This window comes from Aotus nancymaae, unplaced genomic scaffold (genome assembly GCF_030222135.1).
Source record: "Aotus nancymaae isolate 86718 unplaced genomic scaffold, 86718_ANA_hifiasm-v0.15.2.pri h1tg000041l, whole genome shotgun sequence".
Classification (NCBI taxonomy): Eukaryota; Metazoa; Chordata; class Mammalia; order Primates; family Aotidae; genus Aotus; species Aotus nancymaae.
Genome location: NW_026988455.1, coordinates 31,318,055 through 31,339,114, shown reverse-complemented (window position 1 = coordinate 31,339,114; position 21,060 = coordinate 31,318,055). Strand labels below are relative to the sequence as shown.

The following is a 21,060-nucleotide window of genomic DNA, read 5'->3' as shown; positions in this document are numbered from 1 at the left end:
AAATATTCCACTCTGCTTTTCAGGAGTCTTCTTCTTAGCTTCTTAGTCTCTTTCCTATGTAGTTTGATTTCAGAATCACGGAGTGTCTGATCACTTTTTCATGTTGCTTTTCTCTCCAAGATTTTAACCCTTCAGGTTCTAAAGGACACTAGCAGTGGCAGCATTCCCCTATGGTAATAATTCCTATTGAGCAGCCTTTCCTCCCAAGTTCTAGAAACATCCTGCCTTCCATTTGCCCATTCGGGCCTAGAGGTAGTAATGGTTTTTCACTGTTGCTGGTCTCAGGACGCTTTACTCTCTGTTGTTGATTAATTCTGTCCATATCTCTTTTTTTTTTTTTTTTTTTTTTTTTTTTGAGACGGAGTTTCGCTCTTGATACCCAGGCTGGAGCGCAATGGCGCGATCTCGGCTCACCGCAATCTCCGCCTCCTGTGTTCAGGCAATTCTCCTGCCTCAGCCTCCTGAGTAGCTGGGATTACAGGCACGCGCCACCATGCCCAGCTAATTTTTTGTATTAGTAGAGACGGGGTTTCACCATGGTGACCAGGATGGTCTCGATCTCTTGACCTCGTGATCCACCCGCCTCGGCCTCCCAAAGTGCTGGGATTACAGGCTTGAGCCACCGCGCCCGGCCCCATATCTCTTAAATACTGTCTTCATTAAAATATCTTCGGTTAAATCCATTGAGCATGTTATTTTTTGCCTTTCAGTGTCCTGACTGGTACCATATTAAAATTTAAGGCAAGAACTGATACTCTGATGTCTTGTTTTTTTTTTTTTTTTAAAAAAAAGCAACAGTAACCTAATGCAATATTTGTGCTTTAAATGAATGTCTTATGAAGAATGTTTTTATCTAACAATCTAATTATTGGAATTTGCAGATTAAGAGGCTACTTATATGAAATAAATAAAAGGGAAGTTTTATATAAATTGTTCTTTCTTTGTGCCAGTCTAAGAAGTCAACACATTAGCTTCAATAAAATATCTCATTTATCCTAACTTCACCTTCTTTTCATAAATATATGAAACTGTTTACAGAACCTTCCTCATCAGCATCCTCACTGATCAACAGACATTTATGTATTTAAATAGGATAAGCAATATGGTGAGTATATTATTTTATCAAGAGCAGTGCCTGCATATCTCAAAAAAATCATTCAAAAAATGTTCTATCTCCCCAGATAGAAATCTTGATATCATTCAAAACTCCCTGCAATATGTTACTTACTGATAAAGTTTATTCCCCATTTAAAAACATTTATACTGTTATTGAGATAAATTTCAGCATTCTCTCCATCACAGTACCTCACTTTTTAAATTAACACATAAGCTTTACTTTGTAAAAACTTGTAATCTAGAATACCATACAATAATAATACAAATCAGAATATAATTAAGATTTAAATTACTAGATATAGACTAAACCAAGAAAAGCGGCCAGGGAAAGTCAATTAGATATAAAATGATATTTTAATATCCACAAATGTGAGTAAAAGTCATTTCTACCTGGTTGGGAGCAGCATGAACACATATCTTGACCAAAGCCAGTTAGAAATTTCAGTGGCAAAGCTTAGATTTAAAAAGGACTAATAATCATATTTCCAGCCATTTGACAAGTGCTTTGAGCCCTACTTCTTTTCATTTGATCTAATACTTCATAGTACATTTTTGCTAGAGAAATGAACTTTTGTACATAGACTGCCTCAGGTTAGTTCTCTGCTATTAAATCTTTGGAAACAGAGTGAGCATGAAAAGGTTTCTAGGATTAGCAGAGTGAAGTTCTGAAGTTCCATTGTTTCTAAGTCCTGCTCTTCTGAAACAAGTATGTCTCTATTTCATCAGAGAGTTGTTGGTGGAAAGAAAGTGTGATAAGATGAGAGAAATAAGTTCCATGGTGCTTAAAATCATCCATTTGGGCCTAAGGTGAAAATGCTGTCTGTACAAGAAATTCTTCCTTGGTACCAAAAATAGGGAAATTTTGTGAGATGTGAAGTCATCTGGGGCTCAGAAGCCTCAAAACGGCATCAGCAGTCTCCATTTACTACCTCTGAGGACTTTTGGAAATACAGAGAACTCTTTAGTTCTGGACATGGAACTTGAATGTCACAAGACACGAAAGTATCTGAGCAATAATGGCAGCAGGGACTTCTTAAGAAGATGCGGATCTCTGAGTATGACACTATTTGCTATCTTGATGCCAGAACCAATCAGAGCAAACCGAAAAGGAGCTTAAGTCCAATGTCTTTCCCTTTTTCCAGATTAAAAACTCAGTCTCAATGAGGTTGGAGAAGTACTTACCCCAAACCATACAATTAATCATATTAGCTAACATTAATTAACCACTCTGCTAGTAAATTTATACTCCTAGCCTCACTTCATCTTCATAACAATCTCATGTAGCAGGTACGATTATGATAACAGAGGCAGAATATTGTTTTAAATTCTGACTCCACCACTTATAACCAGAGGCAAGGGACTTAGTCAATCTGTCACTAACTTTCCTCATTTTTAAAATGAAGATAATAATATCGGCAGTAACAATAATCAAAACAATAATGTCAGCAAGCTATTAACACATTAATTCCATCCAGTAGAGACACATTTCTAAATGTATGTTAGACACTTAGGGTTTCACCCATCTGACATTTCTATCACTCCATTTCCCATGGAAATGGATTCCATAAGAAGAGGAAAAAAAGAGGAGTTTCTCTCCAATACTTCCAAAGAGGAGAAAGAAACAAGATGAAAAAGATTTTCCTGTACAATGTCCAAAGCCCAGTTGAATTGTGAGTACCTACAAACCACTCAGAGAAGATTCTTACGTCACCTTTATAATGGGTAAAGTGGTAGTAACATTATTTCAAATGGCAGGTGGACAGATTTTGAAGGTAGTGAGTTAACGCAGCTCTGTTGTAGACTCTTATATTTCCATTCACAGCCCTGCCCTTGGGCACCCCCTTGACCCTCCCTCTGGAGTCCCTTAGAGGACATGAAAATGTGAGCCCACGGGCCCAGGTCCTTGTTCCTGACCCAGATTTCATTCTACTTTTAATAATTTTACTGAACGTTCCCAGCTTTCTCCCACATGCATTACGTGTCCATCAGTACCAAAACATGCATCTGGGTATAAGTCATAGCAAAGAGACTGTGAATAGGTCATATTTTAATTTTCTTTTCCATACCAACAAATGACAGGGGACTCCTTTGGGTGTACATTTGACACCCTCATGAATACCAAATGAATTTATTATGATTAGTGCTTTCACCTAGAATACGACATTAATTCATAATGATTGATAGGCTACTTAAAATAAAGTAGTAACCTTTTCCTAAGGTGGCTAGGTGACCCCTACATCCACTTCATTAGTAATATTCCCTGAACTGTATTTATGTAAATGAAAAAAGTATCATAAGGCTATTTTATCCCTTGTTATACCATACATACAAGCATAACTCTCAATGTAACTACATCTTATACAAACCAAAGAACAATTTTGTTTCATTCCAGAGTATTCGGTAATGTTTTATTTCTACTTTTGAAAAATGTACACAAGTTATGATTAAAAGTATGTAATAATCAAATTTATGTAATACTATGAGGAGCTATTTATACTCCTTGTCTTGTCAAAAAATATTGCTTAATTCCATCTTGGATAAATGAATAAAGTCCTGCTCACATAATTAAAATGATGTTTGCATTCAATGCATGCTGAATGCATTTATGAAAAAATAAAACCTTGTATCATTTAATATGGATTCTTAATTATTCCTTTGAACTAAAACATATGAACAAAGGGAATTTCTGCACACCAGGTTCATGTTGTTGATTGGGTGCTTAGAAACTGCCAAATAGGCAAGGGCAAGAGTTTAAATGTTTAAAAAATACATACACAGAAAACCAACTGCGAAGCTGCATACACTGGGTTCTTACTGCTCTTCTACTTGTTCCCTTGAATGCGGTACTTCTCACAGCCTGGCTATTATCTGTTCAAATTGTTACAGACGTGCCTCTCCCTTTCTGGCATTATTTTGATCAAGTTAACAAATTGAAGGTTTCATGAAAACTAAAACAAATAAGTCATAATACACTGAAAGAAGAACATGACGCATAAGCTATCAACAAAAACAACAACTGAGCTGACTGAATTGTATTCTGTCTAAAAGCACAGGACTTAGGTTTTATAAGTGAGCTGCAGAGGTGTGGACTTTGGAAGTTAACAAAAGCAAATTGTCACTTTGCTCTCCTCATGCTGGGTAAAACACATTGTGTCTTAGCAAAGCCGTGTGCAAAAACAGAGCTGGAAATTTAGCCACACTATCCACTCTGCCTTTGGTAGGACATGGCCTTGAGTAGATCACTTATCATCTTCATGCCTCAGTTTCTTTTCATTTACTACACTAATGTCCATCTGTTTCATTTCCCAGGGTTGTTTTGAGGAGCAAATCAGATATTATACATAGGCCTATTTTCAAAAATACAAAGCATAAACCAAAATCAAACATTATGAAATGCTATTTAAACCCTCATCATTGTATAATATAAGAATTTCACATACCAGACGTAATGGTCATTCATTCAAACAAATATTAACTGAGAGATTTCTATGTGTACTAGGAGAGGTGCAAAGATAAAATGGGTTATGTCTAGAAGAAAGCAAAACAGCCATATAAACTGTAATATACCCAAGACAGGCAGTGGGAAGTAGCAGCGATGAGTGAATTATAAATAATTGCCTAAAACAGTTCAAAAGAGAACCAGAAAGTTTTGTGAAAGAAAGTTCACTAAAGCTAGTCTTTAAAGGAAGATAAGACTTAGAGTTTGGGAAGAGATGGGGAGGCAAGTGTTCCAAGTAGAGACAAAACTGGAATTCCCCTTCATGGGGTTCTGATTAGCTCTGGGTTAGCATGGTTGAGGGAATGTGGGGAAATATTTACTAGTGAATATCTATTAAGTGCCTACTGTGTGCCAAGCATTTTTCAACATGCTAGGTAAAGAGCAATGACCAAAACAGACCAAATCACTGCCCTTGCGGTGTCTATATTCTAGTGATTATAAATGTATGCTACCAAATATCTGTAGCCCATGATCTCCTTCTACAACACCCTTCTCCATAATTATCCCCTTTCTTCCCAAGGTAGCCAAAGCAAACACACACACACACACACACACACACACACACACACATTTAGATGCTAAATTTTAGAGTAACACCATTAATGTTGGCCAAGACGCAGAATTCTCATTGTATGTGAGAAACCAAAGTATTTTTCAAAAGTTGGTGGGGGAAAAAAATAAAGAGAAAAAAACAGAAGGGGTGTGAAGAGAAGAAATTACCCCAGCAGTTTTCAATACTAAATGCACATTAAAATTATCTGGGGAACTTAAAAAAAATACTCATGTCTGGACATCGACTCTAGAGCAATTAAATCAGAATCTCTGGAGGCTAGATACAGACATCTTATTTTTAAAGTTCCTTAGGTAATTCAAATGTGTGTGTGTGGATTGAAAAACCACTGAAGTAATCAATAGCCGAAAGGACTATCTCACTTGTTTTGTTGTTTTTTTTTGGCTTCACTTTACAGTTTAGATAAACAAAGAGAAAATCTGCATTAACCTCTACATCATTTGTCATAATCCAGGCAGCAAATCATAGAATTTTGGAAATGAGAACAGTATTAGATATTCAGACAGGCAAGAGAAAGCCTGAGATAGTCAAACTGACAGTCATAAGGAGAATTATTTGGAGGTGGCAGTGAAGGTAAGTGGGGAGAAATTGAAATGCCAATATGGTTTCCCAGAATTGAGTCTTGATTTCATAGCTGACTTTGTGATTTTATTATCCATTTGAACTTTGAAATTCTCTTCTGTAAAACTGAAAAATCATTACTTCTCCCTCTCCTACCTTACAGGGCTCTATTGAGACTCATTGGAGACAGTATCAATGAAAAATGTATTATAAATTTAAAAGCTTTAACACAAGTTTGAGAGACTATGTTCTAACAGCTGAAGCAACATCAGTAAATAAAATTTAGTTCTTTGAGACAATGTCTAAAGCAGTGTCTTTTCCATGCATTTAGATGTGGCAAATAAAACCAGCCCTATTAGATACACACTCACCAATAAGGTCATTTTGTTCCATGCTACATAGTTAAGTTATATTCTTTACCATCCAACAGTCCTCTACAGAAGCCCTATTGGAAAAACTTATTAATAATGGCAGGAAACCAAAGCAAACTAATCGCCTATTAACAATCCAGATGAGATTATGCTAATGTACTTTGAAATCAAATAAAATAGAGAAGGAAAGGAAACATGGGAGGAGAGAAACTTAAGAATTCATGAAGAAAGCAGTAAATCGAACTGGCAGAAGATAAACTTCTTGGGCACCAAGGCAATGAAAATGGTGTTGATCTATGTGTTCGCAGATGTGGCTTCAGGGTATAATCTGTCCAGCTGCTCAATATCAGGACAGCCACATGGGCACCACCTCGGGGAAGATAAATACAAAACCTTTTAGTCAGGGAGATAAACACAATTGCTGCTGCTAGTTCTTACATGGAAAACCAGCTGATTGTCACTGTTGGAGGGAGGAAGTGCTACTGAAATATTCTGAAGCATAGACACTAAAACACCTGGTCACAAATCCAAGGAGTGACGGGTATGGAGACTAATAGGCTTGGCTTGCACCAATTCTTTCAAGGTGGGTAAACGTATGCCACTTGATTTCATTAGGTGGTACATGGAGCCAGTTTAGAAGGCACAGTACAATCAGGAATCTTGTATTATAAAATATATAAAATATTGTTATGTATAATATATACAAGATACACTTCAAGGTCAGCGACAGTCAGAAATATGAAAGTCTAGAAAAAAATGCCAGTGGATTAATATTGCTCCTCTATTAGAAGCAACAAAAATCATCTAGTCTTCATGCAAAAGGCCAGGTCATCTATTAGCAAGCAGGAAATAAGAGAGAAATAAAACTGTCCTCTGTTTGTTTTAAAAATAAACTCTTTGACCTTCTAAGAGATTTCAGTCACGTGATATGGTGAATTCAAGAAACAACCCAGATGTTTCAGGAAAAATCCATGCCTTTGTTTTAAGTATTAAAGCCAGCATGTTTCTACTTCTCATGTGCATATTTACTCAGCAGTTACTCCATGTAGGCACGATCGTAGGTGCTATGAGAAAGAAAAAGAAGAATCAGACATAGAACCAGCCTTCAAAGAGCTTACAATGTACTAAGGAGATGATGCCATGTACAAAGCAGCAAAGCACTGTAGAAATAGGTGCCCTTAAACAGAAAGTGTGATAGACAGTGAAGAGAGGGAGGGAATTCCTTCCAAACGGCTTGATCAAAAAAGGCTACAGCTGCTTTTATTTTCCTCTTACTTGTCAGTTATGAGTTGATCTAAAACGGATTCTTCCTCATTAACATCTTAAGTATCTCGCAGTGGAATAAGTATTCTTGGGTTAATTCTCAAGAAACTTGATATTCTATCTGTAGCTTCAAATAGGAACCCAACCTTGACACTAAAGACCTAGAATTATGTCCACCCTCTGAGAGCAGTTCTGGGTCATTTCTGCCTCTGCTTATACCTAAAGTAGGGATTTATTCCAGGGCTCCATGGATGAGCTGCACAGTTAATGGGTACCTTGGCATTATATGCAAAAATACCGTGTGCAGATGCTCTTGTGTTTTTCTTTCACAGTTTTAATCAAAATGTTTTAAGTCAGGAGCAACTCTGAGGTATTCCTAATACCTGGAGCACAGTATCTACCAGATAAGCCTAGAGATACCTGTAGCCAAATTATAGGGGGGATCCCCATGACTTAGATTGAAATGGAATCAGTACAGTGTGCAAATAACAAATCAGGTTTTCTCTCAACAAAGATGGAAAAACTTTTTCTTAGCATAGTATTAAAAGATTTACTTGGCCAAGTTTGGGCTTTCACTTTTTCTGTAAAAGAATATGTGTTGAAACAGAAATATCATTCTCAGATCAAATAATATGTATGTGTTGAAATGGTAATATTGTCTTCGGATCACATGACATTCAGATATACTCCTGGTTCTAAATGAAAATGATGAAAGCTATTGAATTTGAGAACATAATCTTAGTCTTTGTCTAACAATGTTGGCAACTATTTACCAGTGGACTTTTTAGAATTCTATAAAGTGGGTGTTGATGGTACCCAGACCAGGCAATGATAATCTTTACTGGAACAGAATGAAGGAAAGGAAGGAAGCTAAAAACTTTGTTTGGTATAATTGTAGTTTAATACACGTTATTACATCCCTGGATTGACTTGTATAAGGCATTAGAAACCAGTAAATTTCAGTAAACAAAAAACAAAATACCTAAACCCAGCTATTTGTGTTGTATGTAAATAATCACGGTTTGACTGACTGAATTTTTCATGCTCTAACCAGCTGTTTTGGCATTTTGTAGACACAGCTTGAATAATTCCATCTACTTTCCATCCATCCCAAATTAAAGTGACAATGTGTTTGTGTTTTGTAACACTTTCTAAAGTTGATAACTTTGTAAACAATTAGATGGTTGGCCCGGCTTTCTAAAATATGGACATTTCTCATAAATTGGTTGTTTTGAGAAATAGCAGTTTTTTCATTTCCAAAGGGCATTGCAGAGACTGCAGAACTAAACTAGCCATCTCTTCCTTTGTTTCCAGACCTACTTTTCAATGTATCACTTAAGTGGTACATAAGTTTATTTTAAATGGCTTACCTCCATTTAGGTACCTATCAAGAGAAATGGAAATGTCTGTTCCAAAGTTATCAAAACTTTCCTGATAGCAGTTTTTTTTATTTAATTAAAAAAGAGAGAGAAAAAATCAAATCATGTCACAGGAAGGTGGAAGGACACCGCAGGCAGGACTGTGTTTTCCAATGGCATCCAGCAAGATAATGAGTCCATGTCTATGGAAATTGATTCATTAATATTTCATCGAGGCAGCTTCAGAGCAATTCAAGAACCAGCTCCCAGGAATTCAATCAGTAAACTCAATGAATTGTTGAGCTTAAAATACCAGGGGGGCAAAAATATACATATATTTGGAATGGGTGCATATTTATGCATACTGATGTGACACATACATGCACATGAATACAGGTACATATATTAAAACACTGCACATGTAAAAGAATGTCATTTCTAGGCTCAAACCCAGTCTCACCTGCCTTTATTTCACCTTATTCTTAGGAAGAATTTCCAAATAAAACAAAAATCATTTTGCTTAATATTATTTTCCGTCTGCTCAGTATCTGCCTTGGAAGGCAAGTTAAAAAAAAAGTTGGCCACAACTTGTTCACTGTTAATCAAGTATTTACCAATAGAGTATCTTTAATCAAATAACAGAATATAAAGATGGCTCTCAAAGACCCATGCTGGGACTGGAAAAAGAGGAGATCAGACATTTGATGGAGGAAGGGCTTCTAGTTCGGTGCAGAACAGCCAGCAACTCACCATGTGATGTACACATTGAGAAAGGCCAGTTAGGGAAATAGTTTCAAATTATCATGTTGGCTAAGTAATTGGTCTTTGGGTGTCCCTAAACACCAACTATAAATAATTTTATTTTCATTTTGGATCAATGTCTTCTAGCCCTTGTCTAACTAACCTGTATTGATGTCTTTTTAATTAAACCATGCGTGATACGCTCGCTTGGCAGTGGGGCATACTGAGTGTGCATGCTAGGAATTCCAGATAAGGTAATTATGCTATTTGTCACTGTCATGATTAATGTGTGACAGCTGTTATGACAGCTGTGCCACTGTTTTGTCACAATACTCTGTTCATCCATAACAAAATTAGCTGTCGTACTCAAAGGTACACACTTGCTGCTATTTCTTTCTGAAGTCAACAATGAGAAAATCGAGAGGGAATATTACATGAACTCCGTGACAAACAAGAAAAACGACATCTTTATTTTTTTTTTCTTTAAATGATGATATAACCTGCCTGCATTGGAAATACAGATAGTTCACCTCTAGCAAACAAGCTGTCACAAGAAGCCAATCCACCACTAATCTAGCTAACAAGGTCTCAGTATGTGAGGGGTTTGCTTCATAATTTGAATCTGCCTTGTCAGGCAAGTCTTTTAGATGTTACCAAATTAGCACTGGCTGGAACTGCTTCTGCCTGTCAAGGTGGGAACCTGCAAATGCAGTGCTATAATAGGAAGTGGGAAATTGACTCATCCTTTCCTTTAGGCATCAGTCAAGTGGAGCAATATAGGCGGCTCCTCCTCCATCTCTCTCAAGACAGCTCTTCCTCCCTCTTCTGGTACCCCTGCATCCTTAACAGGATATATGCTTTCGGGAGCTGATTCCACAGAGAGATGTAAATTGTCAGATGAAGGCAGTTATTAATGTTAACCAATATTGTTTCTTACAGAGCCCTAAAACTGGACTATAAAACCATGGAAGACACTGATGTGAAGAGACAGATGGCTACAATAATAGCATCATTATTCTGTTGCTTTGGGTGAAGTGGATACTGCATATGTTCTATAAATTTAAAAGAAAAAAAAGCTCATGTGTATTCATAATGAAAAAGAAACACTGTACCATCAGAGACTTTGGGTGCCATAGAAAGAAAATATGTCATGTCAGATAATCATCTAAGTGAACATATTTTATCTCTTAAAAATTAAAAGAAGAACAGCTGTAGCTATTATTTTTCAACAAATGATTAGTTTGATATACTGATAATATATTTGAATTTGCCAATAACTTAATCAGCAAATATAACATGCACTTTTAATAAGCATATTGTTTAAATCAGGCCCATCTGCACTGTCTCTCCCAGGCCTCCTCTCCAAAAACAATCCTGGATCAGAAAAGTGAATAATTTCAAACAATTATAATGATTACAAAGGAACTGTTACCACCTGCTGCTGACTCTTGGCAGTCATCAGTCAATGAAGGATTTAATTAGAATATTTATCAACAATGGCCAAAATGCCTTTTGATTTGTTCCTGATTTCTCCAAGTTGGAAGAGTAAACTCTTTGCAAATTTCAATTAAAAGACATTGGAAATTCAATTAAAAGACATTGGTTGAGTCTTACCCAACCAGCTTTTTTCAATTCTCTAATTTGGTTTTCTTGGTTTGTAACAGGTATGTGTGGCCTTGGTGATTCTTTTCACTTTTTATTCTATTTTATTTTGTTATTTTTTGAGACAGGGTCCATGTAAACCAATATGGAGTGCAGTGATGTGATCTTGGCTCACTGCAACCTCCTCCTCCTGGGTTCAAGGGATCCTCACACCTCAGCCTCCTGAGTATGACAACTAATTTATTCTTTGTGTGTTTTGAAGAGACAGGGTTTCACCATGTTGTTCAGGCTGGTCTCAAACTCCTGGGCTCAAGCAATCCACCTGGCTAGGCCTCCCAAAGTGCTGGGATTACAGATGTGAGCCACAACTTTTTAACTTTTGAAGAGTGTCTCCTTCCTATTTCAAAAGAGACCAAGAACATTGTTTGCCACAGATTATTACCAAACATCTAGTGTTTAATTACTAGATCACACAGGAAGTTCAGATGAAGGAAGAGATGGCTGTACATGCTGAATGTCCCTACATTCTTGGCATTTAGATAAGGTATATCTGTTAACTGTTTCTATTAATTCTGAGAACTGCCTGTTGAACAATTGTTCATCTTCAAAGTCCATCTCTTGCCTAAAGCCTTCCATGAAATTCTGCTGCCATGCATTCTTGCTCTTCCTTTTTTCTCTGAACTCCTATAGCACATACTGCCTGCTTGTTTGTTTTCAGCACCAATCACATTTAGCTCTGGATAACAAATATGTGCTTTTCTTACTCTTGGGCTCTGAGAGAGCAGGAAACACTATTCTGAGTCTTTTAGTTTCTCACAGAGTCTAGAATACTACCTCAAACACAGTGGGGTCTTTTTGTTCACATTTATGAAGTAAATTAATTAATGCATAATGAAATGCTGAGAAGAGTGTTTGTATATTATAGCATTTGTATTCAAGTTATACTTAGGAATTCAGGAGCTATTTAATGGGTATAACTTTTTATAAGTGAACATGAAATATTTAAACAGACAAAAGCTCCCAAGTGATAAAAATCACACAACTTTTAACAACAACTACTATACCCAGAAAGGATGTCAAATAATGGGACACCTGAAATAACCATAGTAAAAAAAAAAACAGTGTTCCAACCAGAGAGTTAACCTATCCTTGTCTAAAGCCAGATAGGTCTATAGGAGGCCTCTCTGTATAGCTGAAAAGGCATCCTTAGATATTCACAGATAGTACCAAATAGAATGCATTTTTTTGGTAGTTTTGTGGGAGGCAATTTTTGCAGAAGGCAGTTACACTGGAGGATAATTGCACTTTCAGCATTCCACAGGTTTGTGGAATTAGCAATTAAGCACAGAAATAGCTAGAGTAACAGAAATACAGTAAGTCCTCACTTAACTCCATTGATAGGTTCTTGGAACTGTGACTTTAAGCAAAATGCTGTATAACAAAACCTATTTTACCATAGGCTAACTGATATAAACAAGAGTTAAGTAAACATTATTGAACTTCTAAATAAAGACCAAAACATTTCTAATATTAATCATTGAAATGAATGTGAACCAAATATTCCAGTTCAGGGTTAAGGGTGGCCAGAGCCTATCAGGTATCTCAGAGCACAAGGTGGGAGCCTACTCTAGAAGGAATGCCATTCTATTGCAGGGCACAGTCACGCACTCACACTGAGACCACGCAGACATGCCAGTTCACTCAACACATACAGCCTTGGGATATGGGAGGAAACTAGAGTACGCACAGAAAACCCACACAGACACAGGGAGAATGTACAAACTCCACACTGACAGTGGCTCCAACTGAGAATCTTTTTTTTTTTCCTATTCTTATTGACATTACAATGAACTGACATTATTCGAGAACCAGCTGTATAGGAGATGGGCTACATGGAGTAACGCCAACATAAAACTTAGAACTCTGCAATTAGGGGATAAACTCTAGTACCAGAAACCTAAACACCAGGATGAGATAGAGGTGAGAAGGTCCAAAGATGATGTATACTTAGTAACAGGTAGGAAGAAGAAGACCCAGCTCAAAGCCTGTCAGACTCTACAGGGACTTCTTTATAGTTAGGAAGAATCAGTACATACTAGAAGCCACTAGAGCTTGAATTTAATCTATAATTTTGTTTGCTTTTGGTTAACTATTTAGTAACCTGAACATTTTTCTTATCATGTAGGCTCAATTCCTTTAAAGATGTGACTTAATTTTTATTTAAAGGCATAACTTAACAGATATTATGAATAAGGGGATACCAAATCAGTGGACTGACTGGAATCTTGGAAATTTCCGGAATCTTGATAAGGTGATATCCTACAAGCTGCTGAATAATGCCTTTTCCTCTTATATATACCAGCCTTATATTTGTCCTTAAGAATTAATCTGATGGGTTCCTTGCTGTTCCAAAGAAAGAAAGTGATTTTTCAATGGCATTACCTCTCTGTTTTCTCAGATTCCATTTCTAAGCTAAAGACAAGGGGCTTCTATGATCAGTTATCTACTGAAACACTTGAAAACTATGCTAACTCTACCAAAACTCACATACCATGAATTTATCCTCATCCCCAACAAAAAAGATGATTATCAAATTGGTATACTATATGAGAATGTTTTCAGAAAGTTTTGTTAAGATGGCAGTATATAATTAAAGTTGTAGGGTTTATTCAAAAAGCAAAGACTTAAGAAACTGGGCATGTGACCCAGTAGCCTGGCTTGAGATGTGCTGCTATTCCATCCTTCAAATAATGAAATGACTCTCTGAAACTACCCTTGTAATATATGCCAAGCTGACCTTTTTAGCACTTCTAATAAATCCTCTAGTTCTGGGGACCTTGTTTCCACTTGATAATGAGAGTGTTCTCTTCTTACTCTCACAGCAATAATATGTGCAGTCCTTCATCTAGTCCAGTGGTTCTCAGACTTCACTGCACATTGGAATTACCTAGGAAGCTTAAAAAAATACTGACGCCACTAGAACTACCATTTGATGCAGCAATCACACTACTGGGTATGTATCCAAAAGGAAGTAAATTATCACATCAAAAAGAAAGAAGATTACTGAATCCTAGGTCTCACCCTCAGGTATTCTGATTTAATTCGTCTGGTAAAGAGCCTAGGCACTGGGATTTTTAGAAGTCTCACAGGGAATTCTACCATATAGCCAAAGTTGAAAACTATTAATACAAGCTGAATGTTTCTTTACAATTAATATGCATACAAATCATCTGAGAATTTCATTAAAAATGTAGATTTTAATCCAAAGAGTCTGGACTGAGGCCTGAGATTCTGTATTTCCAACCCAAGTCTAGGTGATGCTGATACTCCTGGTCTATAAAACACATCTGAGTAGCAAGGATCTGGATGACTCTCACTTCCACAAGTTAACATCTACATTATTGGACATATTGGGGATTAATGGTAATGATTAAGTGGAAAGATCTGTGTTTATGGTCATAGTCCAACATTCTTTTCAAATCATATCCTAATTAATCTGAGTACTATTTACAGACATGAGTAGGGTAAGAACACTAAGTAGGGAGAAAACACCTTAAAAAAGATTATTCACAGATATCCACTTAGAGTCATCTTACATTGCTCTCATCAGAAAAGATATGCCTTCAAAATGAATTTTTTTTTTTTTTTTAGAATTCAGTTGAAAACAGATTCTTTCCCCACATATGCAGGACATTTTGACACCTTATTATTTTACTTGATTCCATGCATGTCCATGTTTTCAGTATCATGTGACAGTTGTGTTGAATTATAGAGCAGAAAATTAACACAATGATGTTTTAATATGGATTCTTGGGACAATTCAATCAAAGGTGGAAGGGGCGATGGTTCCTTCAAACAAACACAGTACTACTTTAAGATATTATTCCTTTGGTCTTCAGATTTCTCTAAATTGGTTAAAGTCTATAGGCCTTAAATAGAAAGATGGCTGCGCAACTATACTTCCAATCAATGGTAAATTTTGGTGTGGCCATTGTTGAAATTTCAGAATTAAGTAAATTTCAGAGAGATGAGATTGCAATCAGCATTTTTTCTTTTTCGTTTTTGTGTAAGGGAGATGAAGGGGCACATGGGAAATGTGCTCATCTAGTTGCTACTTCATATAAGAACAAAAAAAAGAATTCTTTCATATTTTCACACCACGCCATGCTAGCATCATCTTTCCTCCAGAACAGGGTCAGACAAAACCCCGGGGCCAGTCTAATCCACTGCTTGCTTTTGTACAGCTCACAGCCCAACTGAAATGGCTTTTGTATTTCTAAATAGTTGGGAGAAAAAAATCAAAACAAAAATAATATTTCATGACATTTGAACATTATATAAAATTCAAATTTTGGTGTCCCTAAAATAAAGCTGCTTTTGGCCAATGTCAGAATTATTTGAGACAGACTACATGGGCCCACAAAGCCAAAAATATTTATTTTCTGGTGATTTACAGAAAAAGTTTGTTGATCCTTGCTCTAGAGATATCCTCATTTTCCTTTTCTGAACTTTTTTCTTCCCGAGATGGAGTTTTGCTCAGTTTCCCAGGCTGGAGTACAGTGGCTCCGTCTCGGCTCACTGCAACTACCACCTCCGAATTCAAGCGATTCTCCTGCCTCAGGCTCCCCAAGTAGCGGGACTACACGTGCACACCACCATGCCTAATTTTTGTATTGTTCTTACTAGAGACAGGGTTTCACCATATTGGCTGGTCTTGAATTTCTGACCTGAAGTGATCTGCCCTCCTCAGCCTCCCAAAATGCTTGAGATTACAGGCATAAGCCACCATGCCTGGCCCTTAATTTTTAATTAAAGTTGAAAAGGTGCTTTGTTTTGCAGATTGTACTGGTTTCCCAAGTTTCGGCCCCTCCCATCCCTGCATGCACATAAAAGTGAGCACACACATACACTCTCATTCTGTCTCCTTTGCCTTCTCCTGCTCTGATAACCAGGAAGTCTGAGCAGCATCTGCTTCAGAACCCATTCTATTTCCTTTTCCTGGCCAGGAGAATGGAATTCTTTAAAAAGGGAGCTGAAGCTTGAAAGCACAGAGAATCACCTTTCCCTGTTTCCCGCTGTCTCAGCTGGCCCAGCTCCTAGAAGACAGGGTCTCTAACATATGTTGCAACTTTCCTCCCAAGCCTTCTGTGTGGAGAGTATTCCAAAAGGGAACAGATCTTTCTCTTGTTGCAATTTTCTGTCAAGAAGACTTGTGGCCAGAAAATAGAAAAGAAAACTTTAAAATCTCAGCATAACTTCTGAGAGGGATTTGGTATAACCGATCAAGTCTACAGAAAGCATTTTTTTTTTAATTTCAATAAAAAGCTGCCAGATTATCAGCTTTGAGAAAGAGCAAGACTATGTTCCTTTCCCTTAGGAAATGACACTAAAAAGAGTGCCTCTGCACATGTATAAGGCAGAAAGGAAGAGGAAAAAAAAAATAAAAGGAATGCCTCAAGCTTTCATGTTCTTTGTAAGAGTTTGTAAATGGAGCTGTACTGATGACATAAATATGTGAGTGGCTCTAAGATTCAGAAGGGTCATTCATTTCCCTTGTAAAGATATTCTAGGACTATGAATGACTCTTGAGAAAAAGACATAAAGATTCCAAGACTCTGGCACCTTCAACAGCAGCATGGTGAAGTGGTGGTTGGGGTGGGGGGAGGCAGAAAGGGGAGTGAGAAAACTGGAACTCTAACCTGCTGTTACAACTTCTATTGTCATGGATATGACCCCTAAACTTTTTGAATGTTTCCCTCCACTATGAAAGGAGGAGAAAAATGCTCCCCCACCTGGCTTGGTTTGGCTGTTCTAAGATTCAAATGTGATAATACATGTTAAATGCACTCTGTTGATTGCAGATAACTAATCCATTTTAAGATACTGTTTTTATCACCATTTGTCTTATGTCCAGAGCTTTATCTTATTGCTTAAACAGTTTCCTTTAAACACCTACAAAATAAAAGAACTTTTATATCTAAGCTCTATGTTGTAGAATAAAATTTATTTTCTGGTGTTTACAAAAAATATATAAATCAATAAAAAATACAGTTGGGCATGGTGGCATGTACCTGTAATCCCAGCTACTTGGGAAGCTGAGGTGAAAGGACTGCTTGAGCCCAGGAGTTTGGGACCAGCCTGGGCAACACAGTGAGGCCCCATCTCTACAAAAAAAAAAATTAACAATTAGCCAGACATGGTGGCACACACCTGTCGACAGCTACTCAGGGGCTGAGATGAAAGGATAGCTTGAGCCTGGGAAGTTGAGGCTACAGTGAGTTGTAATCGTACCACTGCACTCTGACCTGGGCTACAGAGTGAGACCCTCTCTCAAAAATAAACAAATAAATAGAAAAAATAAAATAAAATAAATAAATAAAATAAAATCTAAAAAGATGGACTCAGAGTCAGGATTCTAAGGCAACTATTCCTAATGGGCTCCCCTTTTGAGGCAAGGTAGCTGGGGCCCGATCGGACATATTATTCCACAGGCCACCATTTTCTCAGAACATAGTGCAAATGTCCTCTAAAAAACCAAACAAAACAAAACTCATTCTATATTTCCTTAATCTCTGTAATTGAAAGTGGTACCTGCGTTCTCACATGATCACGGTTCTCAAATAAATAAAAGTTAGAGGGAAATCGAGCAAAAGTAATAATGTGCACTCAGAAGCACAGACCTAGGTAGTTTCTTACCTCCCGCAAAGTATCATTCACCACCATGAGCTATAGTCATTATTTCCTTTGACATTAGTGGTTTTTTTTTGTTTCTTTTTGTTATTATTGTTGTTTACATCCAGATAGCGAAGATCACATAACCACTATTGGGAAAAATATTACCTTGAAACAACATCACATGGGAAGGAATCAGATGGATTTATTTGTATTATAATCTTATGCTCCTTATATAGATTAGTGTAGACATCTTTACCAATTTTTTCATGCAAAAAAAAAAAAAAAAAAACTTTCCAGAGGTTAAAGAGTATTTTTAAAAGTACATGGCAACTTTGTATAAGTCTGATCTTGTAACTCTGGAATGCTTACATGGGTTTATAATCTGTTCTCTGAATGCTTACAGAAAATATTCAAGCATCCAAAGATTAAAAAAGAATATGTACCAAGCACCTATCATGTGCCATGCCCTGCTTATTGCTAGTGCCTCACTGGGGACAATCATGGTCTTTTATATCCACTGGATGTATGCCTTCCTCCTAGCAGACAGTACTATCCTTGACCCTCCTTCTGGTCAAAGATGCCCTTGAAACTCCTGGTTTACCACATTCTTGGTTCTGTGAGCCTCCTCTCCCTCATGCCCCACTCTTGACAAAGCACTCTAAGGCCCCTCAAATACAAGTGAAGGAAGTTAACTTCATGCTCCAAAAAATAATGTTTGGAGCTGCATATTTTTAGCATCTAGAAAACATATGCCTACTAGTATTACACTAATAGTGCTAAAACAAATACTAGGTTCTGCCAGAAATGTCTCATGCAAAAAACTTAAATGTCCAATAATGAAGAAATGAGAAAATAAAATATAGTATATTTTCTCAGTACATGGCTAGGCAGGCATTAAAGTTTGCAATAACATGAAGAACGCTTGAGTAACAGTGACTTACGTCACCAGCCTGGAGGTATAAACATAGCCACGTCCTCTTCATTATTCTAATGAATCATGTAAAACCCCACGAGCCTATGTGGGCAGGCAGTTTGGTATCCCATATCTTCTCAATCACAATGATGTAGCCCAAAGGACTTCCATGGCTCTTCTAAAGGAGAGAGAACCATGAGTCAGAGGCAGCACTGGTGGCATTGCCACTTCAGGGTCTGCGGACACTGGACAAGCATCCACAGCTACACTGAAGTCCTTATACATTTAGATACTGAGGCTATCATGGAGGTCACCACTCATTTTAAATGCTGAGCCATCCCACTGTTGCCAGTCATGATGTCAGAACCAGGCTGGTCAGGCCTGAGACAAATGAAGGCTCAGTACAGGATCAGGCCAAAGCCAGACCTGTCTTAGATCCTTTTGGAAACTTTGGGAAGCCCCAACTTACTACCTCTCACCGTGTGTTCTCATCGATCGCTTTCATGCTCCTTTCCCACCAAGAGGCCTCAGCCAGGAACACTGTGGTTCCTTTCAAATTTCTCTAATGTTGAATCTTAAGGAGAAACAGCTGGAGTTGGAGTCTCTTGACACTTACAAGCCTTCTAGACTTCTTATGAAAAACTGATTCACAACTTTCACAAAAGGTAGGGCCGGGAGGGGAGGGAGGAAAGGAAGAAAGACGTTGCTCAAACCAGAATCCTCTGCTTTGCTTCAGGGAGGGGCATGTAAACCAGAACAGGCTTCACGCATGGTTATGTAACCAAGGCCATTTTCCCCCACAATAAGAAAAATGTGTCCTAAGATGACTTGCTGACTTAACCTCTAGAACAAGAGGTTACATTATATTTTAAAATTCTATCCCACTGGTCACCTTGTCGTATCGATGCTTGTAACAGTTTTTTTATATAATAAGTTTTTAAAAATGGATATCTAATTATAAAGAGAAGAGTGGAGCTGGCAGGGGCCTACAAGGACCTTGTCCTTTTCTAATAACCTCACCTCATAAATACCTGTCTAAGGGAAAGGGAAGGGAAGAAGAGAGAAATATATCCCAAAGATGCCATCCCAGCACCAGGGATGAGAAGCAGTTAGCCTCCCTAAAGAAGCAGAGTCTCTAGACTGTAGCTCTGGTACGAGAGTGACAAAACTCAGGCACATGGTTGCTGTGTGAATGACATCCTGAGAAGTTAGGAGGTAGGAGTGTGGCTGGGGCAGGAAACCAGACTGGAAAAGAGAAGCTAAAAAGGAAGGAGAACGTGGAAGAAAGTGCTTTGCACTGAGACATACGTGCTGATTAACCCCCAGACATACACCTAAATATGTGCATGATGGTCAAATACACATCACATGATACAGTCAACCCAGTAAAAAAACAACAAAACCTATACATAAAATAGAAAGAAGATCAAAATATTAACTGCCATTCTCCTTCAATAGTAGCAGTTAAGCTGTTCCCCCTATTATTTTTATTGCCATTTTGAAAAATTTTCAAAAGAATTATGCATCATTTTTTAACTTTTAAAATTTAATTCTTTTTTCTTTAGAGGCAGGATCTTGCTATGTTTTGCCAGACTGGTCTCAAAGTCCCAGCCTCAAGTGATCTTGCCTCAGCTTCCCAAGTAGCGGAAACTACAGAGGCATGTCACTATTCCCAGCTAAATTTAATTTTTTAAAAGTTAGCAGTTAAACTTTTTAATGAAAAGTGCTTTCTGAACTAGCTAATATAACATGCAATGTAATGTTCCTTTATTTTTATGAATATACATTTCTTTTCATTATTTTTTAATCACAGGAAAAGGCTGTAAGGTTTGAATTTGCCTGTGGCTTAGTAGTTTGGTAAACTCATCCTTGGCATAAGAATTACTCAAACAGTACATGAATTGCTTATATAATGGAAAAAGAAAATAAACATTATTAATTGAAATGTCTTATGCAATTTACAACTTAGAGCTTAAATACTAAGATCTGATATACACAGCTCCAAAATTCATTGCCCTGCTCTACAAGACAACCAAACCTTGGCTAGGTTATCAGATGGCTGCCAAAATGGCAAAGAAGATAAGGTTATTGAAAAGTTGAAATTGAAATGATGATCAAAACTGAATAAAAGAAGATAAGTCATAATAATATGGATGAATTAGTTCTCTTTTTAATATTAATGAATACTCTACATCGTGGAATGAGAAATGAAGAAACCATGTCAACTTGTAAAAATTCCAAAAACAAACAAAACCCCAGTGAAATATAGCCTTTTGGAATCATTTTACATATATTATTTTAACTAATTATTACAATAATATGTACATAGTATCATGTTAAAACAGAGATTTAAAAAAATACAGCTGGTTAGCAGCAGCTTGAGTCCTCTA

At 37.2% G+C, this 21,060-nt stretch overlaps 1 long non-coding RNA gene across 3 annotated transcripts in view; it reads left to right on the top strand.

Annotated features, from left to right (window-relative positions):
• Positions 1-15,741, top strand: part of LOC105709310 (uncharacterized) — a 66,955-nt gene extending 51,214 nt beyond the window's left edge. The window contains exons 2-4 of one of the 3 annotated variants that reach the window (XR_010337021.1): positions 10,420-11,626; positions 13,965-14,095; positions 14,392-15,741. This is a non-coding gene — a long non-coding RNA (uncharacterized LOC105709310). Of the gene's footprint in view, positions 1-10,419; positions 11,627-13,308; positions 13,394-13,964 lie in introns of all 3 variants that reach the window. The other 2 variants (XR_010337022.1, XR_010337020.1) reach the window with 2 other exon arrangements.
• The last annotated feature ends 5,319 nt before the right edge of the window (positions 15,742-21,060 follow it).